Genomic DNA, 18,221 nt, shown 5'->3' on the forward strand with positions numbered 1-18,221 from the left:
GGTGGCAGGCTGCCTACAGGAAGCTGTCAGCAGGCTTCACATTACTCTTGTTTTATTTTGTAGCTCCGGATAACCAAAAACTGGAACTGAGCTTAAATAGAGCCCCGGCTTTTAGCGTGCCGTTTTTCTGTCCTTCTCAGGTGACGAACGTCAGCGGTGCTCAAGCCTCACACTGTCCTTTAAGTAGTCTTCTTTCTTAATTATTTCATTTATGTCTTCCATCACCAGGGACTTTCTGGTGCTCCCAGTTGCAGTGGAACGGCTGCTGCTTTATTTTCATTGGTTTCTGGACAAGTTCTTCTGCTGGCCTGTTCTTAATCACATCTTTTACCACGAGGGTTCTGCTGGGGGAGATACCAGCCGCTATGTTCGACGGAGGTGCATGAAGGACTACCAGGGCGCTCCTCGACTCCACCGTAGTCCGAAAAGAAAAGAGGAACAGCAGCGGTTTCCATCCTCAGACTTTTAATCCCAAACCTTTTAGCTGCCTGCTTTTAAGGTTGTGGTTTTAATGATTGGATGAGCGCTGCATTGTTTGTTGGATTTGGTGGACTGGAGCTGCATGAGCCAAAGTGTTTCTTTTTATGTTTTCTTTTGTGTGTGAATGAATTCTAACTATTTTGTTTGCCCCACTCCGTCAGTGCTGAGGACCCAGGTGCCAGTGTTGGAATCCTTATTTCAAAATCTCATGTCTTTTTTCATTTTCACTGGATAAAAATCTCTCATGGGTCATTCCCTCTGTCTTCTTGATTTTTTTTTTGTTGCAGTTTCAGAGTGTCATGTCCTGGTGAAGAGATTCACTGTATCATGTGAGTGGGGTGAACTATATTTTAGTTGTTTTGTTTTGGAGGCCTCAGCCAACTGACTTTTTCCCCATTTAGTTTGTGTTTGATTGTGTTTTTATTGAACTCTTTTAATTGTGTTTTCAGAATTTTTGTAATAAAAATTAATTTTAACTCTGAGCCGCGCCTCCTGCCTTTGTGCGCAATCGACTATTGAATGGTCCTTATTTCCCACATACACATTAATCACACAATCATTATGCACATAAAGACAAAAGAATTAAAGAAAAAAACAAAGAAAAAGCATCAACACATAAGCATACACTTTGTTCCTTTTACACATTTCCAAGATTTTCCGTTTGTGTGTATATTTTTAAACCTGTGTAGCATCTTTATTCATTTGGATCATTTCCTCTTGTGTTACTACTCTGCACTGCCCTCCTCTCTTCACGTTAACATTATCAGTGGTTTTGTTTCTGGATCCAGCAGTGTGAAGCAGATGGGCCCATCAGAACAGCATCAGAGAAGTCAGGCCCGATAAGGATTCTGCTGCTGCTGTGAGTAAGCTGTCTGGAGGTCAACACCCCGTGCAGACACATTTACCGTGTATAGTTCACCCACACTTAGTAAACTGACTGAAGAGAGTAATTGGCTTATAGACCAACACGGCGCCTTATCACTAACAGGGATTCAATGCCACAAAAAAGATGTTCTACATCTTGTCTCTCAGCTTCTACAAAATCTTCCATTAATGTTTCAGTTGTGTGTAAAAGAAAAGCTGTTAACTAAGTTTAAAAAAACACAGCTGACCATTTAGAAATGCTTACATTTCAAGTTAGACTATTTTAATCAATTTTGATACAGATATTATATTTACTGCTTGTTTTGTAGCAACTGTGTGTTCAGGAATGAAGAGGAGTCCGTTGACAGGCCACACCTCCCAGCAGTGTGTGATGAAGGTGATGTTGAGCCCGCCCACCTGCCAATCAAAAGAACGTTAATGAACACATTTGAGTTCTAATAAAACTCAAACATTTAACTCCCCACACACGTATTCAAACTGAAAAGCATTAACCCTTTAACATTAGAGCTCCAGTGTTCATGTTCTTTGATTTATTGTATTTTTTTATTGTGTTTACGGTTGAAAAGTTACTGTATTTTAAGGTGTTAAAGGGTTAAATCATTGTGCTTCTATGAAGTGTCTTGCTGTACAACAACAGTTGACTGGCGGTATCTGGGATCGAACCGCCGACCATTCGCTCACCAGCTCAACCACCTGAGCCACAGCTGCCCCATCAGTTAGTACCTCAACAACAAAACCAAATTTACGAGGGTTAGTCACCTGATGACGTGCATTCAGCGCTCTTTATTAGTATTTGGCCTTTAATCAAGCTACACACTTTTGAAGCTTTCCTTCTACATGCATTTTTAATCATCTTAAATAAAAAAAAAGACGGACGGAAAAACAGCCTAGCATTTATTCACGACCCAGTTTAAATGGATGCAGTTTTAACTGTTGAAATTAAAGATCCTGTTAAAATCCATATAAAAAAGACAGTTTACATAGATGCAACTTTTTCTCCTTACATGTACATTTTTGTTTGATGACTACAAATTGTTCTTTAGTTTTTTCCAAATGCACATAACTAATTTTATTCAATATCAAATCTAATATTAGAGTTTCCCAGATGTGCCTGGTTTAAACGGAGCATCCAGGGATGGTGAATGCTAGGAGAGGATGGGAAGAGCAAGGACAGCTGGTTTAAGTGTCAAAATGTTTCAAAAAGTGAGGCTAAACCTGAATAAGGAGAAGAGAGGGAGAAAAGGGAGAGGAATGAGAAGGCTTATCTTTGGCTGTGACCTGAAACAGCTGTTCCTCTGCGGCACATCGAAGATGGATCCTTGTTCATTTCCTCTCCATCTTGCTACTCTATTTATGTTGCCAGGTTATGGTCTTCAGTGGGACAAAGACCTACTTCTTCCTGGGAAGTGAGAGGAAATCAATTTGACTTTGCAATGAGCCACTCTAATAAGCTGTTTGGTAAAATAATGCAGTCATTCCTGGCAGTGGCTTTTGCCTTTGTTTCTCACAGATCTCTGATAAAGCATGAGGTGTTTTCCAGCAGACATAACCTCTTCTTGGTGAGGTTCTGAGAGCTCTGATTTGACTTTGCAGGTTGACATTGAGCTGAAAGACTTTCCTCGGTTTGCTTTAGGGGTGATGTGAAGGTTTCGGCCTGTCATCAGCAGCTAAAGACTCCCTCCTGTTCACCACAGCTGTCAAACTGTTAAACAAAGAAGGAATAGTGGATGGGCACAAAGGAAAAGGATCCATCTCTTTAAAGGAAAAAAAGAAAAAGAAAAAACACCCATCTGTTTGTCTCGCAGGCCAGAACTGTAGTTCCTAACTTTCAAACATTATAGTTTATTAATGCAGGTGAATCCTGTCTGTGATAATGTGAGAATGGCTGCCTGTGTTAACTTAGCAAATGGGTCAAAGGAATGGAGGGGATGTGACATGGTTGAAACAAGACGAAGAGAGGATGCAACATAGCAGATTTTTTTTTTTTTTAAATATTTGAAAATACTGTTTTTTTTATTCCTGTTTATGTTTGGAATGGCTGAATCCAAGGTGCATTCACACCAAATAAATGTAGTCCTCTTCTGTCTACATTTGACTCAGGAAAAGCTGAGGTGCGTTCACACCAAACGCGATTTGAGCGACGGGCGCGGCGGGAAGGTCTGGCAGCAGCTCGATTTGAGCAACAAGGCGGGAATTGGGGGCTGTGGCCAAAATTTAAATATCTGAAGTGTGACAGATCCTCGCATCAGCCAATCAGGAACTCAGCTTTGAGCACATGACGTTTTCAGTGACTCAAGCAGCACGTAGAATACCAGTCCAAAGCAAGAGTTTTTGTCCAGAACTTCCTCTATTTCCTTAACCTGCTGGAGCTGCAGCTTGGCAGAGCTCATTCGGCTACTTTGGGGCGTCGGCGGGATACACTCTAGACAGATTGATGGCTCTGTCTCCTGCAATGATATGCCGACAGACAGTGAGGCGCTGCAGGGTGCACAGGCTGCCGGCTCCGGCTTCATCGAGACATAAAAAAAAAAGGTCTCCTAATTTTGCTTTTTCCCCCTCGGGTCAATACTAGACAGGGAGCCTTCAAGCTCAGCCACAGAGACACAGAAACACCATGGAGGCCGAACCCTGGTCTACATATTTGGTAATTGTTCCTTTGAGCTCTTATGTCTCACCTATTTTGAGCTATGACTTTCAGCTGATCTAAACATCCTAACAGAACCTGCACATCCTATCATCAACTAATTTAAGAGCTCTATTTATGTGAATATTTTGGAGTTCACACACCCAACAGCCACAACTTGGCTTTTAAACCAGCTCATTGGACATGGTCCACCAGAAAAGTAGAGAAAAAAAATGTCAGTAACTTTTAAGTCCAAAACTCAACTGAAATGAGATCTTACATGAAATATGGTATGGCAGCCAGATTTCCTTTTAAACTGACTGATGAATAGGTTTCCCACAAAAAAATATCAGTTTAGTAAAGTCAAATGAGTTTTATTTATACAGTACTTTTTATCTAAAGAAAGAGTTGAGGACACAGGAGTTATAGTTTAAGGACAGAAGAAGAAAGGAAGGAACAGCACATGACTGGTCATCGTTGAAGGTGATGTCCAGCCCCGTCAGTCAAGCTCACACAGAGAGAGCAGGGCCTGCCATCTGCTCCAAAGTTAATGAGAAAGAAACAAGGCGGGGATGTGGGAGATCCAAGCCTGAAGAATATGACTCCCGATGACGAGGAGGAGAGTAAGCATTAAAATCTGAGAGTTCAGAGACAAACACAAAAACACTGGAACATGGATTACACAAAAAGTGGTTAATGAGAAGCTGTAGCACTGAAAGAACAGAAAACAGATCAACAAAATCCTACTGAAGTGTTTGTTAGAATCCAAAAGTTTTCTTGACTGCAACAAGGAAAAAGAATGAAGACAGGCCAACTTAAAATCCCTTTAACATCTGCTAGAAAACAAAAAGAACAAAACCACAAAACTGCAACCGTGAGAAAGCAGGGAGGGAAGACGAACTCAAAACCACTGTAACAACCGCTGTAGAATGAACGTGATAACTGCATTAATGCTGCTATTTGTGAGTGTTAAAATCTGCAGATCGAAGGAAGGAGCAGGAATTGAGTCTAGTGCAGAGAGCAGAGGCAATAGTGGAGCCAAAATGTCTGAAGAGTGGAATGAGGATTCAACGTGGAAAGTGTGGAGGAAGTCTCATCAGACAGACTTTAACATTCATTAAAATAGAAAATGTTAAAATTGAAATTAACTAATTTAAATATTAGGTCATTATCATAAATTTAAAGATACACTAAGATTGCAAATGGTGGTTACTGGATAAAAGCAAAGTAGAAAGGCCCCAAAAAAAGAATAATAGGTGTGTATTTAGGAAAGGTTTGTACAAACTCTAAATAGAAATTCTGATACTAGAGCAAAGACTATTTTGCAGATGATACACAAAAATTCAACAGGTCCAATAACTAATATTTGTATTAAGTGATGTAAAAAAGTACTGCTGGGTATCAATTATGATTTCCAGATTCGATATGATTCGCTTCACAAGTCTTTCTATATTTCAATTCAGTTCAATTTAGAGTTTACACATTTATACACATTTGTTTAAAAATACATTCATACTCTACTATATGATTTTAATATATTCATATTACTTTGATCCAGTTCACATACTGTAAATGTATCAGTGAAATAATGAGATTGTTAATATCATCCAGTGTTACATGGATTCTCTAAAGGAGAAGTTCTAACTAAAATGTTCAGATCATTAACATTGGAAACATTGTTCTGCTTCTCCTGGAGGACGTTTCAGTTTGGACACTAGGTGGCGATCACACTATAACATTACACCTTATTCAAGAAGAAGAAGACAGTTGAGGAAAAACAATGTTTCAGACCACAAATTGTTACTTTAAAAATCTTTCTTAAAAGACTTTGTAAAATCCATGCCTGTGAGTTTATAAAGATGTTCACTTAGTCAGTAATGTATGTTTAAGTAGACCGAATGTTAGCATTAGATGTCCTATGGGAAATCCAATTAATTCAAACAAGCAGACTTTAGCTTTATTTGCTAAATCAATTTATATTTTTATGAATCAATATTGATCTATTAAGCTTGAATCGATTCAAACCGATTAATTAATTTTATTAATTTATGCCTTCAAAAAAGTACAATCTTAAGTGATACTTTTTCAGCTGCACTATTTGTCTATTTTCTGAAGATGACGTCATAGAAATGATCTGATTAATGTCAAAGCACAGCTTCAATTGAACTTTCACACGTACCAAACAAAGTGGACGACTGCTCTCCTCCCCCCCAACGAAGGAAACAAGTTTTGACCCAGCAATGACAAGATAAAAACCACATTCTCAACTGAAGGCCATTAGCAGCTGAGTTTGATGCTAAAATTTGGTGTGAATCTGTAGAAAATAAACCAATTAAACACAAAATGTGACAAAATAGCCGTAACAAAATTAAACAATGCACCAATCCTGGCATAGAGAAATAATATATCACTACTCTGAATTCCTAGCATTCTTGGGGCTATTTTATATCTAGATTTAAATGTGAACTCAGTGACTGTTCAATAGCTTTTGTTGTCCCCAAGCACTTTGTAGTTAAAGGTCAAAGACCTTTGCCATGTCCCTGGTCCCTCTCTGTTCACGTCTGGATGGATGCTGACACAACGGGATAGGGGTAGGCAAACTGAACAGGAGTCACCATCATGTGTGTGAGTATGTGTTGTGTTTTGTCAGAAATAAGACTATGAACAAACAGTCGGGATTCTGTGAAGCACCTCAAGAAAACCCAGGAACTGGGCCAGGGCAGCACAAAGTCACAAGCAGGAAAAGTTATCATGGCCCATGTAAGAGATCAGGTCTCAGGAGTTTCTTCTTAGCCTTCCTCCACCCTCCAACCCTCCAACCCCTGCTGTTGGACATGAGCAACACACCCATCTCTCAAAGTTAACCTTTTGACTGGACAACAGATGGACAGAGGTGGTACCTTTTCCACTCGACTGTCTGTTGTTGTGTTCTTCTGGGTGTACTGTGCTGATGAGCTGCCTGTGTGTTGTTAGGTCAACATAGATGCAGATGCTATCCTTTGTCTCTGCTGTTGACTCCATAATCACTCATCAGCCATACATGGAGGGTCCAGTTTGTCTCTGTCTCTTCTCGGGGTCAGTTTAAGTCAATCAAGCTAAATAATTAACCTTGAAACAGGTTTACTCAATGAATGTACTATTAACAAGCAGTTTATTGCAAAATCAGTATCATTTTTTGCCAAATATTTCTCCCAAATCATCAAAAAGTAAACAACTACATTAGTCTTAGAGTATGTATGGAGAACAAGAGCAGTATATACAGCATGGATGAGAGGATACATAGAGTCATGTACTGTCAAATCTTGAGTGAGAACCTCTGTCCTTCCTCCAAGAGGTTTAAAATGGGTCGTGGTTTAATCATCCAACAGGATAATAACACAAAACACACAAGTCTTAAGTCTTGTTTCTTATAACAGAACTGTGCCTCAAAATGAGATGGCGCCCAACAACAAAACTTTTAATATTAGACATACAAACAAATGACAGCCATTCTATGTATTATTTAGAGCCATTGATCCTTTGTAACAGCGGCACCTGTTGATCAATAGCTGTCAGGAAGTTCATTTTGCTGCTGTATGTCTGTCAAAGTTGAGAATCAAAGCAGTTTGAAGCATCTGTGATCACACAACAGACTTTGGCAGTTCTCCACGCACAATCATCGTTCAGCAGCTGAAGACATGCATATGTTATGGCAACAAATTAGACGTTCCAAAGAACAACAAACATTTAGCACCTCATCAAATAGAGCATCTCTGTCAGCATGTGTTCTGAAGCACCACGCAGTAGGAGCCCTGCTGTGTGGTGCTACCGCTCACAAGCTGCCACCACACTGGTGAGGGTAGTGTGCACTCAGACACACAAACACTGCAATAAAGCACACACCAGCATGCTGCAGGAAATATTTGGGAAACTTGAAAATGTTGCTCACACATTGTAACAAACAGTCCTACATTAAGTGCTGTCTAACACTGAGGAGGGTCCATCAACACTTAGTAACATCTGGCAGTGTATTAGTATCTTTTTGAATTTCTATTTTTCACAATAAAAGGGTCCAACATGAACTGTAGCTTGAAATGATGAATATTAAATGATGAATATTATAATTTCTGATTTGTAATTATAGTTTTTTATTTGTAAAAGTTGGTTAATAGTAAAATTCATTCCTCAGCTGGGGGCGGAAGTAGAGCCAGAGGCGAGGTCCACAGCCAAGAACAGGAGCACAGATGAGCCACCTGGAATCTGGAATCTCTCTCGCTCCCCTGGAGGGGAGTGGGAAAGAAGGAAAGAGGAACAACACACAAATCGCACTGCACCAAACAGAAACATGGAGAACTAAGTAAAAAATAAATGATAAAGAATAATGGAGGAGATAGAAATTGAGGACAGAACCCCAGTGCACCATAAGCCTCGTTTCCAATGAGCAGTACAGACAGACCTTCTCCTCTTGGCCGGTTTAGAACGGTCCGGTTCACTTCAAGTGAGAGTTTCCATTGAGCGTTGGAACATCAAAGGGAATGTGGCGTGTAGACCGATGACGTAGCGTCAAAACAGTGCGACTACAGCAAAAGAGAAGTTGCATCGTCTGACTCAGAAACGGAGGGAAAATTAAAAAGATAACCATGGAGGATCATCATAATCCGGACCAGGTGTTCATTACGCTGCAGAACAGTCAATTATTCTGAGTTAAACAGAAAAAAAACTGTTTCTGTTGAGCGATACTCCAGTCTTCTTCAGTAAATGTTTTTTTTACAAAGCACACTAAGACGTGTTTTTGATGAATATGGATCAGTAACGGACATTCTTCAACCACAGGGTGGGGTGAGGCGAAACTGTGTGTGTTGGTGGGGGGGTTCTCCATATTTGTAAATTCTGTATATCTCTGGTCCCCAACCCCTGTAAATAAGAGGTTATACTGTATGTAAAGAATGTATTATTCTTTGAAGGAAGATTCCAGGGGCGAAGAAGAATACAAACGAAAAGAGGACAGAACTTTCAGTTTGGATCTTGAGTCGGAAAATCACTGGTCAGACACTTGCTTTTGTCGTAAAACCTTTCCACCAATCAATGGATTACATCATGTGAAGACAGAAGCTCAGTGGGATAATGGGGTCCAACATTGCAGCCTCACAGGTGTGGAGAGGACCAGTGAACAAGTTTTAAATTTAATACCACAACTGATCGCCACTCCATTTGTTAGGGATAAAAAAAAGAGAATAATGACGCAGTCAAAATGCAGAAAATGTATATTACTATTATTAGCAAACTAATGAAAAAGTAAAAACATTCAATTTTACATGGAATAAAAGCATTATAACAGAATGAACTTAGATTAAGTTACTCAAACTTTGTTTCATGAGGTAACAAAATAAGAATAATATAAATGCATAGACTTCTTTTAGTTTCATGGTTATGAAGTTCTTAGAAATATTTCTTGTATTTTGTTCTGATGTATCCAATCCTATTTTTGTTGGTATGACATACAACAAAATGCAGAACTTTTGGTAACACTTCAAAATAACTACACACTTTTAAGCATTAGTTAGGCATTGTTTGGGCATGAGTTAACACTTAATTAATTATGTATTAAGTCTCACTTTATTGAGCATTATCAAGTAGTTTATGCCGGCTTTAAACCGACCAATAAGGAGCCAACTTTAAACCGGCCAATCAGGAGCCGGCTTTAAACCGGCCAATCAGGAGCCAGCTTTAAACCGACCAATCAGGAGAGAGCTTAACACCGACAAATCAGGATCGGGCTTTACACCGGCCAATCAGGAGAGAGCTTTAAACCGGCCAATCAGGAGAGAGCTTTAAGCCGACCAATCAGGAGCCGGCTTTAAACCGACCAATCAGGCCTCAGCTTTAAACCGGCCAATCAGGAGCCGGCTTTAAACCGACCAATCAGGAGGCGGCTTTAAACTGACCAATCAGGAGACAGCTTTAAACCGACCAATCAGGGCTAAGTTTTAAACCAGTGATTCTTAACCATGGGGCCGCGTCCCATTCTCGGTCTTCGAGCGCCCCCTAGTGGCCCCCGAAAAAAAATTCTGTCCTGAACCTGTCGGCCGAGGGCTGCGGGACCTGAATGCAGTTTCCTCCCACTTGGTGGAAGTTATATTTATTTAACATTTTTTTTTTTTCAATGCTGCTGTTATAAGTTGGACGTCATAGTTTTGTACTAATCAATTGAAATTAATCTTTGAATTTAATAAAGGGGGGAAGATGAAATTTGATCTGACGGCTGCAAGGCAGAGCAGAGCGCCGCGGTGGAGAGGTAGAGCGAATGAATCTGTCTGATATTACAAATCCCAGATGGAGGAAACAGATTATTATTTTATTATGTTATGGGGTCCGACACGAGTTTACTACAACAACTACCACTGTCAAAGAATCGCGGAAACTCAGCATTTCTCCGCGAAAGTCCCGCCTGCCGCTGTAATGAGAGATGAGCAGCAGAGTCGACAGACACGCCCCCACCTGTGTGCACACCTGAAATCCAGCTGGATCAGACTTGTCACCAGGGGTGAAAGTATGCCGGAACACTCCGGTTCCGGTAAAAGAGTTGGAGGCGGAGCACCGCTCCGGCGGGAGAGATCAGCTGAGCGGCCGGTTTTCACCGTATCAGACACGACAGAAGCTGCGGTCACTCTGATTCTCGTTCCGGGGCCGTCTCATTCCGGATCCATCCGCTTCACTTGTTAACATTCTGCGTGTCTCCAATTCATCGTCATCCAAAGCGATCTAATCTAATCTAATCCCGATCTACCGTGACAACAGTCATGGATGACGACGCACCTTCGTGACTCTTTTTCCCTTCTGACTTTTTAATGAGAGGCGCGCTCTTTTTTATGATTACTCCAGTCTTTTCTACTTTTTTCTCTTTCCCCGCCCCGCGGGCGCGCACGTGGAAGGACGGAGATGTGCTGTGCGTAAAGGCGCATGTGGAAGGACGGAGATGTGCTGTGCTTAAAGGCGCACGTGGAAGGACGGAGATGTGCTGTGCGTAAAGGCGCATTTGGAAGGACGGAGTGAGCCGCTGTTCGTTTTTCCGTGGTCAAATCAGCCCTAATTGGATTTTTTTTTCTGCGAGTTTCATACAACACTTACGGTAGCATGTCCGTGCTCGCTGGAAAATCCTGGAGACTCTTTGAAAACATGATATTTTTACTCCTCATAAATGAAATCACATTGCTTTTTATGCATATGATATTTACTAGAAAAAAAACTGTGCATTGCTTTTTTTAATCAATCTCAAAATCTCTTGTATTACTAAAATAAAATTGGTTAATTTTGGCTGTGGATCAATCCCAATCATCAATGTATTACATTATAAATCCATCACAGACCTACTTATTCCTCAATAGAAAATTTCTCCTGGAAATATAAAACATTTTTACTGTATAGTTTTTTAGAAATGAACATCAGAAATACCATAAAATGTCTAATCTTTACATCATTTGGCTGACTTTGGGTGAGACTAACTCCTCCGTTTTAATTTAGTACTTCACCATTCCTTTACAGACCTCCTTAGTACTTTATGGAGTACTAGTACTTAGGGTATGAAGCATTTTTACTGTATGCCTTTTAAGAAAAGTACATATGAAATACCATGAAAAGTGTAACTTTTTGATCATTTGAGTGACTTTTTGTGGGACTAATTCCTGTGTTTCAATTTAGTACTTCACCATTCCTTCACAGACCTCCTTAGTACTTCATGGAGTACTAGTAATGAGAGTATGAAGCATTTTCACTGTATACTTTTTGAGAAAAGAACATATAAAATACTATGAAAAGTTTATTTTTCATTCAATTGGCTGACTTTGGTGGGACTAATTCCTGTGTTTCAATTTAGTACTTCACCATTCCTTTACAGACCTCCTTAGTACTTCATGGAGTACTAGTAATGAGAGTATGAAGCATTTTCACTGTATACTTTTTGAGGAAAGTACATATACAATACTATGAAAAGTTTATTTTTTTATTCAATCAGCTGACTTTGGTGGGACTAATTCCTGTGTTTCAATTTAGTACTTCAAAATGCTTCATACTTTCAGTAGTAGTACTCCATGAAGTACTAAGGAGGTCTGTACAGGAATGGTGAAGTGTATTTGACCATTCAGGTACGGCTTGAAGAGAAATAAAGAGAGATGTCGACAGAAAGATAAAATCATAAATAATTAATAATAATAATAGTAATGAGAGAAGATGCTCCCATGAAGGAGCCACAACAAAAATTTGCGGGGTTAGGGACCGGGGACTTCCGCCAACTGGAGATCCATATCCATCCAAATCACTTCTGATCATGATTTGTAAACATTTATTAAATAACTTTGGAGTATTGCTTAACATAAAGAGTTTTATTTTTTAATTCAGAACAATAGACTGTGTACTTTTCATGAGGACTGTCAGTCTGTCTCTCTGCGCCTTTAAGGAGAAAATTTCATGTCATAAACGTTGCTGACCCCTGCCATAATAGACCCTCACCCATCCACAGCACCAAGCCCCAGTCACTCAAGAGGGAGGAAAATCCACATACCAGACCCGACAGGGCCAGCACACCATGTCCAGCACACCTAGTCACTCCATCCTGGTCCTGGGTGGAGGTGGTCAGGGATGGTTTTTTTATTTTTGAAAATTTTTTTTCCACTTTTGTTTCGAAAGTGGAACAAAACAGGAAATGTGTGCATCTCCTTAACATGTTAAAATTTTTATTTTACAAAAGCATTCTTACTTCTTGCATTTGAATAGTAAGTGACATTTACTTATGTAGTGCTTTACTATCTTCTTTAAAGGCTTATAGTGCTTTTCAGTCACAGACTCATCTAACCATGCACACATTCACCAGGACTAATGTGGAGTTCAGTGTCTTGCTCATGGACACGTCGATACATGGGCGGGCAAAGCCAGGAACTGAACCTGTGATCTTCCAGTCAGAGGTTGACCGCTCTACCCCTGCACCACGGCCATCCTTAGACACAGAGAAATGCTCCTCCATGACAGACGGGACGAGGGAGGATGCATGGTGGCCGCAGGCAGCAAAAAAACGCTAGAAGGCCCACCTGCTCTGTGACCATGGATTTATGGCTGTTCCACTCAGCCTGGACCCCCCATTGCTTGAAGGTTAGAGGGCCATTACACCTGGCCAGCTGGGTGTGTTCAGCTCTACCGTCTCCCAGCTGAAAATGAAGACCCCACACAAATCAACAAACACACAAATCAACAAACACACAGGGAACGGCCCAGTGTTTTCAAATACACACTTCAGCCAGCACAACTGCAGGGAAAGCATGTCCTTCTGGATCAGTCACTCAAGCAGTTTGGGGTCAGGGACACAATACCTTGTTTAAACTGGTGTATTTTATTAGTTTTTGGCATAGAATTCTTTCATTCTTTTATTCATTTTTTCATGTTCTAAACAAGCTTAATCCTGTGTAGGGTCACGGTGATACTGGAGTCTACCCGGCTGCTTTTGGGCAGAGGCGAGGTGCAGCCTGGACAGTGTGCCAGTCCATCACAGGGCTCGACACAGAATGTTGACATTGTTTTCCTAAAAATACAAAAATCAGGTGTTCCAAAACTGAGATGATTTGATTAACCCTAGAGTGCTATCGCCGGGTGATTTTCACCCAGGCAAAAGTATTTACATGATTTTCAATATGTTGCATTTTTGTGAGTGTCCTGGGTCCCTGGGAAAAGTCTCATATGTCACAGGAATGGGTGCACCAAAGACCAAGTCTCCAGTATCACTATTTTTTAGGAATTTTTTGTTTTTAAATTCCTAATTTGTTAGTAATTTTCAAGAATGTATTTAAGATCTTCCTATGTTTGTATTTTCCATTTTGTTACATAAACCACTGTTGAAAATAAAACAAAACTGCTCTAATTTAAGATTGTGGTGTCATGCTTTAATACATTTTTATGATAAATACATTATATTGAGTATATTATATCGGGTAAAAATTACCTGGCAAAAATGACGGTGTATCTTTTTAAAGCAAAACTCTTCTAGGGCTAAAGGACAATCTAGCATTATGTGACAAAAACTATTCAAAATTACCTGAAAGGCAGAACCTATTTAATGATTAATACATCAATTACTTAACTAGATATATAGCATTAACTGCAGTAATGCAAGTGTGAATGCTGTAAGCTCTATGTGACCTAACAATGCAGGAGCAGTTTACTGAAAATGCTGAAGCTGAAAGCTTGCTAAAATTTTAGCTAAATGCCAAATTAGCCAAAGACTGGAAACATGTCTAAATTAGCCAAAAACAGTTAGCACAATGCTAAAATGTTAGCTAAAATCCAAATTGGCTTAAAAATTTGAAAAATTTCTAATTTAGTCGAAAACAGCTAAGATGTTGTTTAAAAAAAAAAAAAAAAGCCAAATTAATCTTAAAACCCAGAAGTTGCTAAACATTTTAAAGTGGGAATTGTGTTTCAAAGTGCACAACATTTTTGAAGGATTTGAGCAATTTCTCATTAATTTCCTATAGGGCAAATTTTGTTCAATATTTCAAAAACTATGAAGTTTATGAACACCAAAAAACAAGCAGTAATGTCCCGAACAAGCTGAATGTTTTGACCAAAACACATGTGAGTTTTTACGTGCCGAAAAATGTACGGAAAGGAGCAGGAGAATCACTATAGTGTGAATGCTGTAAGAAACATTCACACCCTTAAATAAGTTACACCGATAAGAAACACACAGGAAAAAAAACTTTAAACTTCAAGAAAAACTTTGCAATCAGTTATCTTTGTTGGTAATTTCGGTGCATGAATTGAAAACTGGGGAGTTGAGACTGAACAAAGATGAGCCTCGGTTGTGTTGCTGTTGTAGTACAAAGGGTGCATGAAAACAGCTGGTGTTGGTCAGATATCAGGGTCCTTCTTTCTCACTTATGTATCCATGTAAACCCACAGAGATTGGGGGAATGTGTGTAAAAGGTAATTCAGGTCAGCTGTGGGCGTGTCCGTTAATGTGTGAGTCAGAAATGATAAATCTACTCAAGTGCTGCATGTATTTTCACTTATAAAACGCCCTGGCCCCCTCACTCCCCAGGCAGGCGTCTCAAACTCAGCATAGCAAACAGTGGCTGTACGTTTCCTTTTTATAACATGACACTCTCCATTCACTGCACTGTCATTATCCGGCAGTTACTGCCTCCCACAGCATTTTGCTGACAGACATTTTAAATTAGACTAATAAATTGCCTCACGCTCTGCCTTGAGCTTCATAAATGTGCAGTTACCTGGAGACAAATTAGCACACTAAAGACTGGATCCTGCTCAGAAGGTTGAGATGTTCATGAAGGAACATCCACATCTGACCTGGGGGGGGTCATCCTAGGAGATCACAGGTATTTACAAGTACCAATTTCTAAAGGTTCACAGGTGCTGAGAGACGATGTGTTTTACTAAGTCATGATAAGATCAGTAACTCCAGCGTTTCATTAAATATGGAGCGTCCAGACCAGTTTAGATTGGTTTGTTTGGCAGATGCAGTTTTACTACAGATAAAATCACAAAGTTAGTAAAATACCAAAGTAATGCATTTATTTCAGTATATAAATACTTGTAAATTACATGTGGGGAACCTGTGCAGGTGCTTTGAATTTAGTAGATGATTACTTGAAACTATTTTAGAACATTTGTGTCATTTTGAGAAGATTTCTCCACAGGATTCTACATTTGCGAATTCCTGCTTTCATGTTTTTTTGTGAACTGGAACTTCAGTTTATGTAAAAATAAATAAATAACTCCATTACGATTCGTTTTGCTGTTAAATTGACATGACCATTAGATCTTTATATGTATCTAATTTCTGTGTAAAGTAAATAAAACATAACTTGATTATTTTGTTATTAGACATGTGATTAAATTCATACCCGACATGTTTCAATGGAGATGGAATGTCTCTGTTGAAACAGCTAGCATGTAGCATGAAGCTAAAATTTTGGCTTAACTCTAATACAGCCGAAAAAATAATAATAAAAAGAAAAGCCTGAATTAGCCAAAACAGCTAGCATGTAAATTTAAATAATCTCCAAAATAGCCTAAACAATCTTAGTAAAAGCCAAAATAGTCCAAAAAGTTAACAGAATGCCAATTTTTAAAACTTTAAAACTGTAACTTTTAAACATGATTATGAATAATAAAAATACAGGAATATTATTCCAGAATAAATCAACTTAAACCTTAAATAACTTTCAATATTTTACTCTCCATAAAAATATATTCTGTTAAAATTATACAAGTTAGAAATAAATGCAAGATAACATCGGATCATTAATAACAATAAAATAAAATGATCTGGAGGGTTCGGATAGAATTACCTGGGGGCCGGATCCGGCCCCTGGGCCTTGACTTTGACACATGTGGTTTGGAGGATTTTTCAATCTTATATGCAGAATAATATAACTTTTTAGCTTGGGTGCTTCTTGAATTTTTGTGAATCAGTCACACTCATTTCTGTTTATGCTGCTGGTTTAATCGTATTTCTAATAACAGAAAGACTCTGTTTGTCCTCAGATATTTTACACAAAAGAAAAAATCATTTTTCACTTTCTATTTTATTTTTTACCTCCATATTTGATTCATTATTCCAACCAATCTGAATCATTGACTGGCTTAAAAATGTTGATTGTTGCCCCTTTTCTCAAACGGCGATAGGATGTGTCTGACTCATTAGTGCAGTTTGATCAAATGCATTTGCATGAGAAGGAGGAGTCATTTCCTGTGTGCAGTGAGGTGTACGTCTGAGCGTAATCGTCCTGCACTTATGGGGCCGATTTGACATTTCAAAGCCTGTCAGGGAAGAAGAAAAATGGCTGAGCTTGATTTGTGATGTGAAGTACAGGAACAGAGTCTGTGTTAGAGAGTAATAAAAAAGAAACAGTATGAAGCCTCTTTCTGCGGATCAGGTTGGGCTTCTTTGTCGGCGCTCATTTGGTGCTGTTCTTTCAGCTCTCAGAGGGAGCCTCAACATTCTCTCCAGATGAATTAAGCCGCACTTAAAAGGAAAGTGGATGGAAATGAAGCTTGTGCATAATGCGTGGGCAGCTCTGCCAAAGCACAGGACAAAGTGGAATATTTAAACCATGTAAAGTTTCTGAAGTGTGAGCTAGGACGGTCAAAGCAAAGAGAGAAAAGAGAACTGAGGAAAGCAAGATATATAGTCAGTGGGATAATTGACACTCTCAGAAAACAAGCCACCACTTCTCCTCGTCCTCTGCTCGTTGGAGTGCCTCGCTGTTGCTGAAGTTATTGTTCCTATTGAGAGCCTCAAAGCATGGAGGAATGTTTGGCTGGCTCTCTGGGAAACAGCACTTCATGGCCCACAGCTGTCACAGCCGGGACTTGAGTTCTGCCACTGAGAGTTCAGTGGTGAGGAGCTGGCAGAGATGCAGCTTTCAGCTCAGACTGGCTGGAAGGACTTGATGTGAAACCACTAATGTACACTCCAGGATCACACGCTGCTGACAACAGTTCAGCCAGTCTCTCATACTTGTAAACTCAACAGTCTTTCCTCCTCCTCGCTCATCCCTTTTGGATTCTGAGCTTCCTGCTTTCACATGAATAAACAATTGTGTCTGTGTTCGGAAGCTCCCCATCCCACCAAAGAGATGCTGTTTCTCCTCCTCTACTTCACTATGGTTACCAGGAATCCTCAGAGAATCGTGTTGTACTCCGAGGTAAAACAATCTGGTCCAAGGCCATTTTGATCTCATATAAAATCATCTCATGAATTCTGTTTTTTAAAGTTTATTAACCCTTTAACACCTGGGGCTTCACCGGTGATGCTTAAACTTCAATTCTTAACACAATCATTCCAGCAGATTCTGAAGGAGAAAAGCAGCTCATCAAGCTGCTTTTCTCCTTCAGAATCTGCTGGAATTACGTTGTTTGTGCTGACAATTAAAAAATGACAGGAAATCAAAGAACATAAACACTGGAGCTCTGGTGTTAAAGTCCCCCGAACTGTCATCTCAATCACACAGGGGGCCAAACCAAAATCTAAAACACATCTAAGGTCACGCGCCGAACAGGATAAACATTTATTGTGTAACAGTCTACAACACGGCAAAGTATTACAAACAAAAAAACGAGGGGCATAAATGTACGTCTTACAGAGAAAAAAAGAGAGTTTTAGTTTGTTTTCCCTTTCTTTATGCATACCCACAAACATCCAAAAATGACTCAAGAATATACACTTTTTATACTTTTTCTCAAT

General features: G+C 39.5%; 1 long non-coding RNA gene across 1 annotated transcript in view; it reads right to left on the reverse strand.

Moving 5' to 3' along the window:
* Positions 1–750: 750 nt before the first annotated feature.
* LOC118599755 overlaps positions 751–18,221 on the reverse strand; it is an 18,335-nt gene continuing 864 nt past the window's right edge. The window contains exon 2 of the long non-coding RNA XR_004949248.1: positions 751–1,761. This is a non-coding gene — a long non-coding RNA (uncharacterized LOC118599755). The remainder of the gene's footprint in view (positions 1,762–18,221) is intronic.

The sequence above is a fragment of the Oryzias melastigma genome, linkage group LG15, assembly GCF_002922805.2.
Source record: "Oryzias melastigma strain HK-1 linkage group LG15, ASM292280v2, whole genome shotgun sequence".
NCBI lineage: Eukaryota > Metazoa > Chordata > Actinopteri > Beloniformes > Adrianichthyidae > Oryzias > Oryzias melastigma.